Source organism: Uranotaenia lowii, chromosome 3 (assembly GCF_029784155.1).
Source record: "Uranotaenia lowii strain MFRU-FL chromosome 3, ASM2978415v1, whole genome shotgun sequence".
Taxonomy (NCBI): Eukaryota; Metazoa; Arthropoda; class Insecta; order Diptera; family Culicidae; genus Uranotaenia; species Uranotaenia lowii.
The window spans coordinates 270,904,700-270,914,995 of NC_073693.1; positions in this window are offsets into that span (position 1 = coordinate 270,904,700).

The window sequence follows — 10,296 nt, forward strand, 5'->3', positions numbered from 1 at the left end:
TAACAAAAAACATTTCGGCGGGTTGTTTTGTACGACGTTATGCATCGTGACGAAAATTTCTATAAAATTTGATAAAAACTCATGTGAAAAGGATGAACATCGTCTGTAGGATTGATCATAGCTATCCTAGCAAGATTAATGACTGCAAACTGTTGTTGGGACAACGGAGCTTTAATTTCCACTGTGTGAATAACCCGTATTATTTTGTAATTTACACCGGCAGCTAAAATAACGAAAAGCTCTGGATATTTTCGCACTCTTTGAACGGCCAGTTGAGTCAAAGTGATGACCGGAGACTTTCGGCCTGGAAGTTCCAGGTAAATTTCCAATAGTTTGTCACACAAAAACATAAATTACGATGCGCTTCAGCGGTAACTTCCACGTATTCAGAGACACTTGTTCATACATTTATTCAAGCAACTCCGAAAGAAAATAGCAAAAATTCGGACCAAAGGAATAAGATTTTTCTATTAAACTAATCGATTGACGAGAAGAACGTTTGCGCCAAATGAAAAATGCAATAGGTCGTAAGTACATCTTCATTAATACTAACTTAACTAACACAATTCCGCTTGAGGGACCAGAACCTTTTTGCAGTGTTTCCAAATGCTATTTTAAATTAGAAATGAAAAATAAAGAAAAATGTATAATTGCAAACAATTGGAAAAACTCTGTTGTAGGGCAACAGGCTAAAAGATTTATCCAACCAAGTAAAAAAAAAATCAGAAAAAGCTCTCAGCTTATCTAAGAAAGACCTTAAAATGTTTACAGGGCTCGTTACAGGTCACTGTGAATGCAGATATCACATGAATGAAATTGGCCGAATCAACTCTGACGAGTGTCGTTTCTGCAGTATGGAGAAGGAATCGTCAGAGTATCTTCTTTGCGAATGTCCTTCTCTTATATCGAAACGGATTAAAATAATCGGTTGTGGTATATTAGATCCCTCCGAAATTTTTTCAATTGGTCCTAAAAAGGTGAACAGCTTCATAAGAGCGGTTATACCAGATTGGGAAAATGCTAAATCTCAAGATAGGGACACTATCTAAATATATAGAAGTGAACTTCCTTGACTTAGCTTATATTAAACAGGGGACAGATTACAATAGATCAACTAACTGGTCGCAGTGATAGGTACCCAACAAGGAAAAAAAAAAGAAAAACACAAGTTACGAGTACATCAACATGTTCTCCTCAAAGTTCTAATTTGACTTCAAAATTTGCAGACTAATTAGACCAATATACATAAAATTAGAACTAAAATTATCATTGAAAACTTCAACGATTTTCTCGAAATACCTCAAGTGGCTCATACGACATAATCAAAACAAACTCTAGATTTCACCTAAATAGAAAGAAGGTAAATCCAAAAAGGGTTATTCTTACCTTGTAGCGAGGTGAAGTTGACCTGGATTTAGCTAAACAAAACGATACAATTCATCTCCAAAAAAAGTTAACTACTTGCCAAACCCGTTTGTTGAGGTTAGATATTTTATCATCCAAGAACAAGTTTTGCTTCGTGCTCAATACGCTTAGGATTCTGCGGACCTTTACTTGGCTGGTTCCGCAGTTACTTAACTGAACGTAAATTGACAGTTCGCACTGGAGCAACTCTGTGCAGTCATTTTTCTGCCTCCTCCGGTGTGCCCCAAGGTAGTCACTTAGGACCGATTATCTTCTTAATCTATTTCAACGATCTGCTCTCACTCCTCGACGGCTCGAAATTTTGTTATGCTCATGATCTTCAACTGTGCTACGCAATAAACGGTCAGGACGACATTGATTTTCTGCAAAACCAGTTCAATCTTTTCGCACAGTGGTGCGACATCAACTGCCTGCCTTTAAATAGCAGTAAATGTGCAGTCATCAGTTTTTCTCGAAAACGACAGCCTTTTTGCACGGAATACTTCTTAGAAGATGAGTCCATAGCGCGGGTGGACCACATCAATGATTTGGGCGTAATACTCGACCGTAAGCTGGAATTCAGAAGCCTCGGATTTTACTTCGATTGGCCAAGGAATTCGAGGACGTGTACAGCCTGAAGAGCCTGTATTGTAGCATTGTTCGATCCATCCTCGAATACGCATCAGCTGTCGGGTGTCCCTACTACCAGAACGGTAACGAGCGGCTCGAGGCTATCCAGAGGCGCTTTTTGCGTTATGCGCTCAGACACCTTAACTGGCAAGACCCGTTCCACATGCCAAGTTATGAACATCGATGTCGTCTCATAGACATGGATACTCTTCAAGCCCGAAGAAATGCAACACGAGCTTCTTTCGTCGCCGATCAACTGAAATCGCGTTTCGATTGTCCTACGCTACTGGAAGCTATTCCTCTTAGTGTGAGACCCCATGGCCTGAGAAACCAGGACCTTCAACTGTATGTCCCCATTCGATTGAACAACTATGGAGCCATTCATCGCATTCATCGGTGTAATGAAAACGTTCAACCGCGTTTCCGAGCTCTTCGACTTTGACGATTCGAGGGATGTTAATTAGATGCAAATTTTGTGTAACTTTTACTTTAAGTTGTCATTTGGACCTATACATGGTCTGTTGATTGAATAAACAAATATGTGAAAATCGGAACAGAACGGTAGATATTTTCTTAGATTTCACTCAGTTGTTCTTGTTTCTAAACTATAAAACTTTGCTTATGTTACAGATTGGTTCACAGAGCTTCGAAGTATTTTCCAAGTCATTTCAGAAAGTCTTCTAGATATTATTACGGAAAAGCCGAATCTGACCTTCGAATGGAAAAGTACATTAATGTATTGACCAATGCAGGAGGATTTAGCGGCCATGGTGACTCGGTAGCACGCGGAGAAGGTGATCGTGGGAAAGCAAAACGAAGATCACCGAGCCAGATCGCCACGACCCTGGATGAAAAAAGTTAACCTGGTCATGCCTCAACAATATTTTTTAAATTTATGTTTTCGACCGTGACTGATGTTTTGTAGTAATTTTGCCAATTTTTCAGTCTTGAGATTCAATCAAACAACTTAGCTTTTGAAACTCCCGACGTTTCGACCATTTTTGGTGGGCTTTCTCAAGAGAATTAACTGTCCGTTGTTCTTGTGAATTCCGTTAAAAGCAAAAACGAAATGTTTGCATAACTTGAGAACCATTTAAGCAAATGGTACCAAATTCGGCATGCGAGGGGATTTGGCTACTAAAAATATTTCTATGAATGTTCGGTACCACTCTTTTTTTCAGAGGGGAAAAAGGATGGGGGAAGGGGGGCTCTCTTATAATTTTTAACATATCTCGAGAATCAGTCAAGCAAATGGAACCAGATTTGGTATGTCAGGGTATTTGGATACGAGAAATGTTTCATTGATTATTTGAGACCCCTCCCTACTTCCAGTGGAGAAGTTGAAAGGGGGAGGGGGGCTTCCATACTATTTTTATTAAAAAAATCGATAACTAATCGAGCAAATGGAACCAAATTGGTTTGGAAAGATATTGGGATATGGGAAAAGGTTCTACGATTGTTTGAAACTCCTCCCCATTTGCATTGAGATGATAGAAGGAGGTGAGATGGCCCATACAATTTTTTGCAATACTCGATAACTGATCAAGCGAGAGGAATCAAATTTGGCATGCGAGGGTATTTGGGTGAACGAAATGTTCCCAAGATGAATTGAAGCTCTTCTCACCTTTCATTAGAGAAACATAAATAGGGGCAGGGCTTCCATACATTTTTTTTGCATGATTGATGAAATAATCGAGCAAATTAAACTAAATTTGGCATGGGAGGATATTTGGCTACGGAAAAAGAATCTATGGTTGTTTGAGACCCTCCCCCCTGATCCCAGTAAACAAATAAGAAGAGAGGAGGGGGGCACCACAGTTTTTTTTTTTTTTTTTTGGATGACGAGAGGTTATCAGCCGAAAGGCTCCGAATTTGGTATGGGATTGTATTTTGATACGAGTAATGTTTTTGTAATTATTTGGGACCCTTTCCTACTTCCATTGAGTGAGAAAGGAAGAGGAGACGGCACCCATACTTTTAATAATTATCGAGCAAATTTTGCATAGAAGGGATTGGGGTACGAGAAACGTTTTCTTAATTATTAAAAAGTGGCCTCTGATAATTTAATTTTAATGACTTGGAAAGTTATTAAGCAAATTTGGCTTTGGAGAGGAATTTTATACAAGTAAAACATTTATTGTGGCAGAATTTGTGGCAGAATTTGTGGCAGAAACAAATACAGAGTCTTAATTTTAGATACAAGATAATGACTGGAAAACAAATTTTAGGACAGGTTATGACAACAGAAAATAATATTATTAACCCTTCGTTTCATAAAGTAACAAATTTGCAACAATTAATTAAAGCTGTTGTAACTTTTACAGAAAACCAAATAGTCAACTTTTTTCTTCATGGCAATAATATTTCTAACTTCAAGATAACGTTGAATTAAAAAAAAAATGACTTTCTGAGTATACATATAAGAACTAGACCAACTTGAATCTGAAAAATATGAAATATTTAAAAAGGCTTATTTTTCAGAGTTTTGACCTAGTTCAATTCACACTGCGAAAAAAAAATTTGTCTGAAAAAAATATTTTCGCATTTTCAGTAATGCAATTTACACAATTGAATACAATTTAAAGATTTTTTTTTATTTTTTGTCTAATATAATGGCCTTTTACTAATTGTTGCAAATTTGCAACATCATGCAACGGTAGCACCTTTAGTTAGGTCTATGGGCTACAAAGTGTGCTTTCTAATGTTTCATCGTTTAAAAAGTGTATATGTTTTCTGATGAAAGTATCATTATTTTTAATGTTATATTATCATGTTCTCGAGATATTTTTGAAATAATGCTGATGAATAAGCCTCTAACTGAACAAAATGGCTGACAACTGTAAAAATATTGGGGAAAACCAACAACAAATTCTATTGGCTAGATCATCAACCATTCGTTTCATAAAGTAAAAAAAAAATGATAGCAATTACGAATCCCAGTTATAAATCCTGCATAAAAGTTGAAAAATATTTTTTTATTTTTGTAATGAATTTTATTTTTAAAGGGTCACATTTAGTACAAATTTGTGACTTTTGAGTAGTCAAGTATTTATATTAATAATTTAAATTTTGAATTTTTCAAAAGCAATCAGCGAAGATTTTAAATATAATCTTATAATCCCCGGAAAAGATTTTATTTGTTCGGAAAAAATTTTTTTTTCACATTTTAAGTGAATTAATAATTAACATCTTTTTTCTACATACTACTTATGTAATAAAAATGCATGTTCTCAATATGATGCAATGTTATACCCTAGTTCAGGGATGAGCAACGCGCGGCCCGCGGGCCGCATGCGGCACTAGTGGCGTCCTTGTGCGGCCCGCGAAGCATTTTTCAAATTTCTGTTTATGTTTACTTTTTCTTCGCTAGATTTTTATAAAACACAAGTCATACAAAAAATTACATGTCTGTAAAGTACCCCACACTCATTCAGTATGTAACTTTTTTTCTGGCATTTCTTGCGTTCTTTTAAAGGCAAAAGTGCAATATTATTAATAGGCGAACACAATATTTGAGATTTTATTTATTCAGATGCCATTTTCCCCGTTATTAAACTATCATTTAAAAATTTGGAAAAAAAACATTGGGCCCCGGAAAACAAACAAAAAATCGGAGGGCTACATATTTTCACAGGCTTTTTTAAATCCGTTGCTCAAATACTGAAAAAAACCTGACCAAGAGCACTATTTTTGTTCTTGAATATTAAGAGCTCTTGCCGACTAGGCGGACATGGGAATTTAATAAACATGACTCATCATCAAAAGCAAAATGTGGTTTGACTTAAGAATTTTGGGACGATTATTTTCAGACATTTCATATTTCATAGCGAAATCATGCCAAACATTGATGAATTGTGTCACTTTACTTTAAAATAAGCAATCCACATTATCTAAGTTAGATTAGCTTTAAAAACCCGGTCCCAGTAGTATCTGAATTAAAAAAGAAAATCCATGAAATCTGTAAAATTTTATCTAGATTCAAATATGTTACCTCTATTTTTGGCGAAATTTGTTTGAAAATCTGTTAAGTACCGTTAACTGGGGGAACTTTGATCAACGTGAAATTTTTGAAGATAATCATCATTGAAGTTAAAATATCTTAAAAATGTAGTTTTGAAGTATTAAAATATCTGATTTTTCAAAGACTCGCAAACAAACACCTCTCTTGATAAAATTGAACAAGAATACTGTTATTGATGTTTTAAGCCTTGTGTGCTAATTGGCATCAAAACAATAATTTTGAAGATGTTGAGATACATTAAAACCATAGTTATCAAAGTCACACCGAAACATGAAACCTATTTTTGTAACAAACATTTAGTTATAGCCAATAACCACATCAATGATCATGTTTTATACTTCTTGACTCAGTAAGTACTTTAAAACGTTTTAGTGTTACAAAAAAGCGTCCCCTTCCAAAATATTCGAATATGAATTAAAAATTGATCAATGTTCTCCTAATTTTTGGTAATGATTTTTTGTGAGAAAACCTTATTGAAAATCTCAATGCAATGATTTTATACGGAACTTCGGAAACAAAAACAGGGTTTAAACTTTGTGGAAAAATGTCTCGAAGATACGCACTGAAATGGAATTCATGTAAATAAATTTCAATAATTTCCAATTCTGAGGGGACAGTGATCTCTCTCAAAACTCAAAATATCGTTATTCATCATCACGTCAGACTTTTGAAAAAAGACTTATGAAGGAGAGAACCGTCTGTTTGATAAAAAAAGAACTTCTCTCGAACAAACGGTTTAAACTGTTTAAAATTTTCGTTTTTAATAAAACTCAAAGAGAAGGGAAATATGGAAATTCTTAAAGTTTACCTCGGATTCAAGAAATGAAGATTTAGATTGGAACTTGGACGAAATTCGTTTAAAAATATATGAATTGGCTCAACGACAAATTTAAACGGAATTTTGAATTGAAAATTGGGTACCGTTTACAGCGAAAAATTCGGTCTTTAGGAAAATTAAAGTAATTTCGATAAAGATCCACCATCCAATGCTTGAAAGAGAATTATTTCCAAAAAAAAATCTTTCCAGAAGACTTTGAAGTGATGAGAAGATGTACAATTGGAATTTTTTTTTTTAAGAAAACAGTTCAAATTTGTTTGAAAAATTACAAAGGCCACGACAATTTTTAGTTTTTGATAAAAAAAAAAGCGAATAGAAAGATTTTTCTGTTTGGAGAACAGATGTTTGGAAAAAAGGTTAAACTCAATCTACAAATTTCCTTAAAAATTAACTAATATTTAGTGATGTACCATATCAATTTCAGCTGTATTTTGTCTGCTTTACATTTGAAAATTCGTGTTAAATATTTTCTCAAACATTCAAATAAATGATATGCGAGTTCGTTTTTCCTTCCCTATTTCAGTTTTTATTCGTAAAACATCAGTAACATCTTTACAAATTGTTAGTAAGTGATATCTTGAGTGCGGCCCGCCGAAAGGATTTTAAATTCATATTGGCCCGTTGGTTAAAAAGGTTGCTCACCCCTGCCCTAGTTTGTAACTCTTTGTTTCAGAATGTGCTTCAATTACTTTTTATCGTTTGTATAGTATTTATGTTAACAGTTTTAATGTTTTCAGAACGAATTTTATATGGATATTATGTATGAAGGTGACATGAAAATGGCAGTTACAATTAGGTCCTACCTATAATTTTGTTTACTCTTCCAGGCGCGTACCATATTCAACAAATGTTGTACGGGTAAAACCATTTTAAATGTATTTTATCCATCGGTTTTCTTTATAATGGAATATTGAACATAATTTTTGTTTTTTTTCTTCATTACAGATTTTTGACTAGAGATCGCAAATTGTTTCTTCAACAATTTGCATTTACTGATTTTCTAGTTACTTGATTTTTTAAAACTTGGTATACCATGCACAATAATCGCATTGTTATATATTTAAATGGTTTTAAAATTCAAACAATGTTGTCAGACGAAAATGATTTTTTTAGATTACTACATATTGCGCTAAAGAAGTATGAGCACAAAGATTATCATAAAACCTTTCACAAAAAATGAAGTTACATAAAAAGAATGTTATACCAACAACAACTTCTAACTTTGAAGTTCAAAGTATTGTTTTTGACAAGATTATGTTTTCAAAAAAGTTGTATTGGAAGGACGTTCCAGCTTTCCAAATAGCACCTTCAAGCAAATGTAAAGAACAAGTCACTAGCTGGTATACTATCGCATAACTATCCCCAGCTTGATTCTGTGCTGAGGTGGTCAAGCTGCTAGCGAATACGCTAGTGTGAGTCTGGTTTTGGTATGCTAGGCGTAATGGGTTCGATTCCAGGTATTGGCAGAAAACTTTTGGGTTCGAATGACATAAACGGCCAACAGGTAAGATGTGCTTTATTGAAATTCTCATTTATGAGAATGTTCAATCAGTTGCCCAGGCCAGGTTAATATTGACGGATGCCGAAGTTCATGTAGTAAACTAGGCCACCTGATTGACTCGTTCTTTCAAAATATACTTTCATCAACACACGCAATACATTTAATCCATACGAAATATATATTTAATAACATATTTAATTCATACGAAACCATGGTGTAAGCTGCATTGGAGATTTGTCGAACTAATCAATCTAAATAATGCATGTAAGCACATACTTAGGCAGAAACTGCGGTGAATCCGTGCACCCATGGTGGATAACTAACATACATAGGAACTACCCCCTGCTGAACTTTCAGCTAAAATGGTGTCCAGGCATTAAATTTTGGTAGTTCTTGAACTAAAACTATGATTAGTGCAAGATAAATTAAGAGTTAACATTTATTTCTAACTCTCTTGTGTGAGGAACGGAAAGGTGTAACCGTTTCATGTTGTTGCAAATTTGCAACAAATAATATTTTGGCTAAATACTCGAAATATGTGAAAATAATATTTTTTCGTTATTTTTCCCTTCATGTACTCATCATTGCGCACTATTGAGAATCATGAAATGAAGGGTTAAGAATAAGAATTAATCTCTTTTTTAAAATTTCCATCAATTATAGAAGGAGAAGCAAAGCACACCGGGTCAGCTATTTTGACATAATTTTCAAATACAGTATCCCTTTTTTTTTTGGGGTTTATGAGCGCCTGGCTGACCCGGAAAGGAAAAACAGAACGGGGGACAGAAGAGGAAAATTTTAAATGAGAGTAGACTCGACTCGAGTAGTGCTCGACGGCCTAGGACGGTTGGTGGGCCCCATATGAACTTCGAGTTAACCCAACCTTCAATTCAACCGAGCAATAGCAGTATGGTATCAAATAATATGATATCATATGCTAACGCCTCGATATCATTTCCAGAAGGGTTCACTATCTTACCGTAGTTGAATTTTCCCTACCTGTCATCCACCTTAAGGCAGAAACACAATACAGCGTTGAACGTCGCGTCGCGTCAGCTGTCAACGCCGTCGTCGAGTACTAAAACGCTGACGCGACGCAACCGAAGATTTTTGCATCACAATGCAGCGTCGAAAGACATAGCAACCGAAAGTTTGTTTTGGTTTGCTGCTTTCGCCCCACTTTCTGATTTGTTGTCGCGAAACAACCCCAATTCAATTTCACCAAAGTTTTCGCTGGTTGAAGGACGGCTGCTGCCCCACGGAAGGGAGGCCTTGTGAAATTTATTCAAAATAAGAGATACAACAGGTAAGGTATTTCAAATAGTGCTGAAATACAGATTTGTTTTTTAAATTACAAATATATGGTTTCTTTTAGGTTTCCATAAAATCGTCCGTCGAATTCAAGCATTTTATGTAGCCGATCAGTTGCGGGAAGGATCTGAATCGATCAAAAGATAGAGCTGTTGCACGAACCGAATAATTTAAGCCAGCCTTGTGTTTAGGTGAGTTAGTGAGGATCAAAACCAACCAACCTCAACGGAAGAGTATGTTTATGAGGCTCCCCAACTCCTCAATTGCACGGTGTTAATTTTACACGAAAAAAGTGGAAGATTGAGAAAAAATGTATAAAAATATGTTGATTAGATTAGTAATAATTGTAACTATTTCATTGAGTGTTTTTAGAAAAACTATCAATCCGAAAATCCATTTGTATACATTTACAACTCCACAACATTATGATTTTTCATCGATGGAAATCTCCGAAAAAAAAATTGATTTTCTCAACGTGTCAAAGCACAATGAAATGTTCATTCTTAATGATAAAATTCGAAAATTTGTTAAATCGAGTAGAAAATATGGGTGATTATAAAAGATTAGAGTTCATTAGTTTCAAACTTTGTA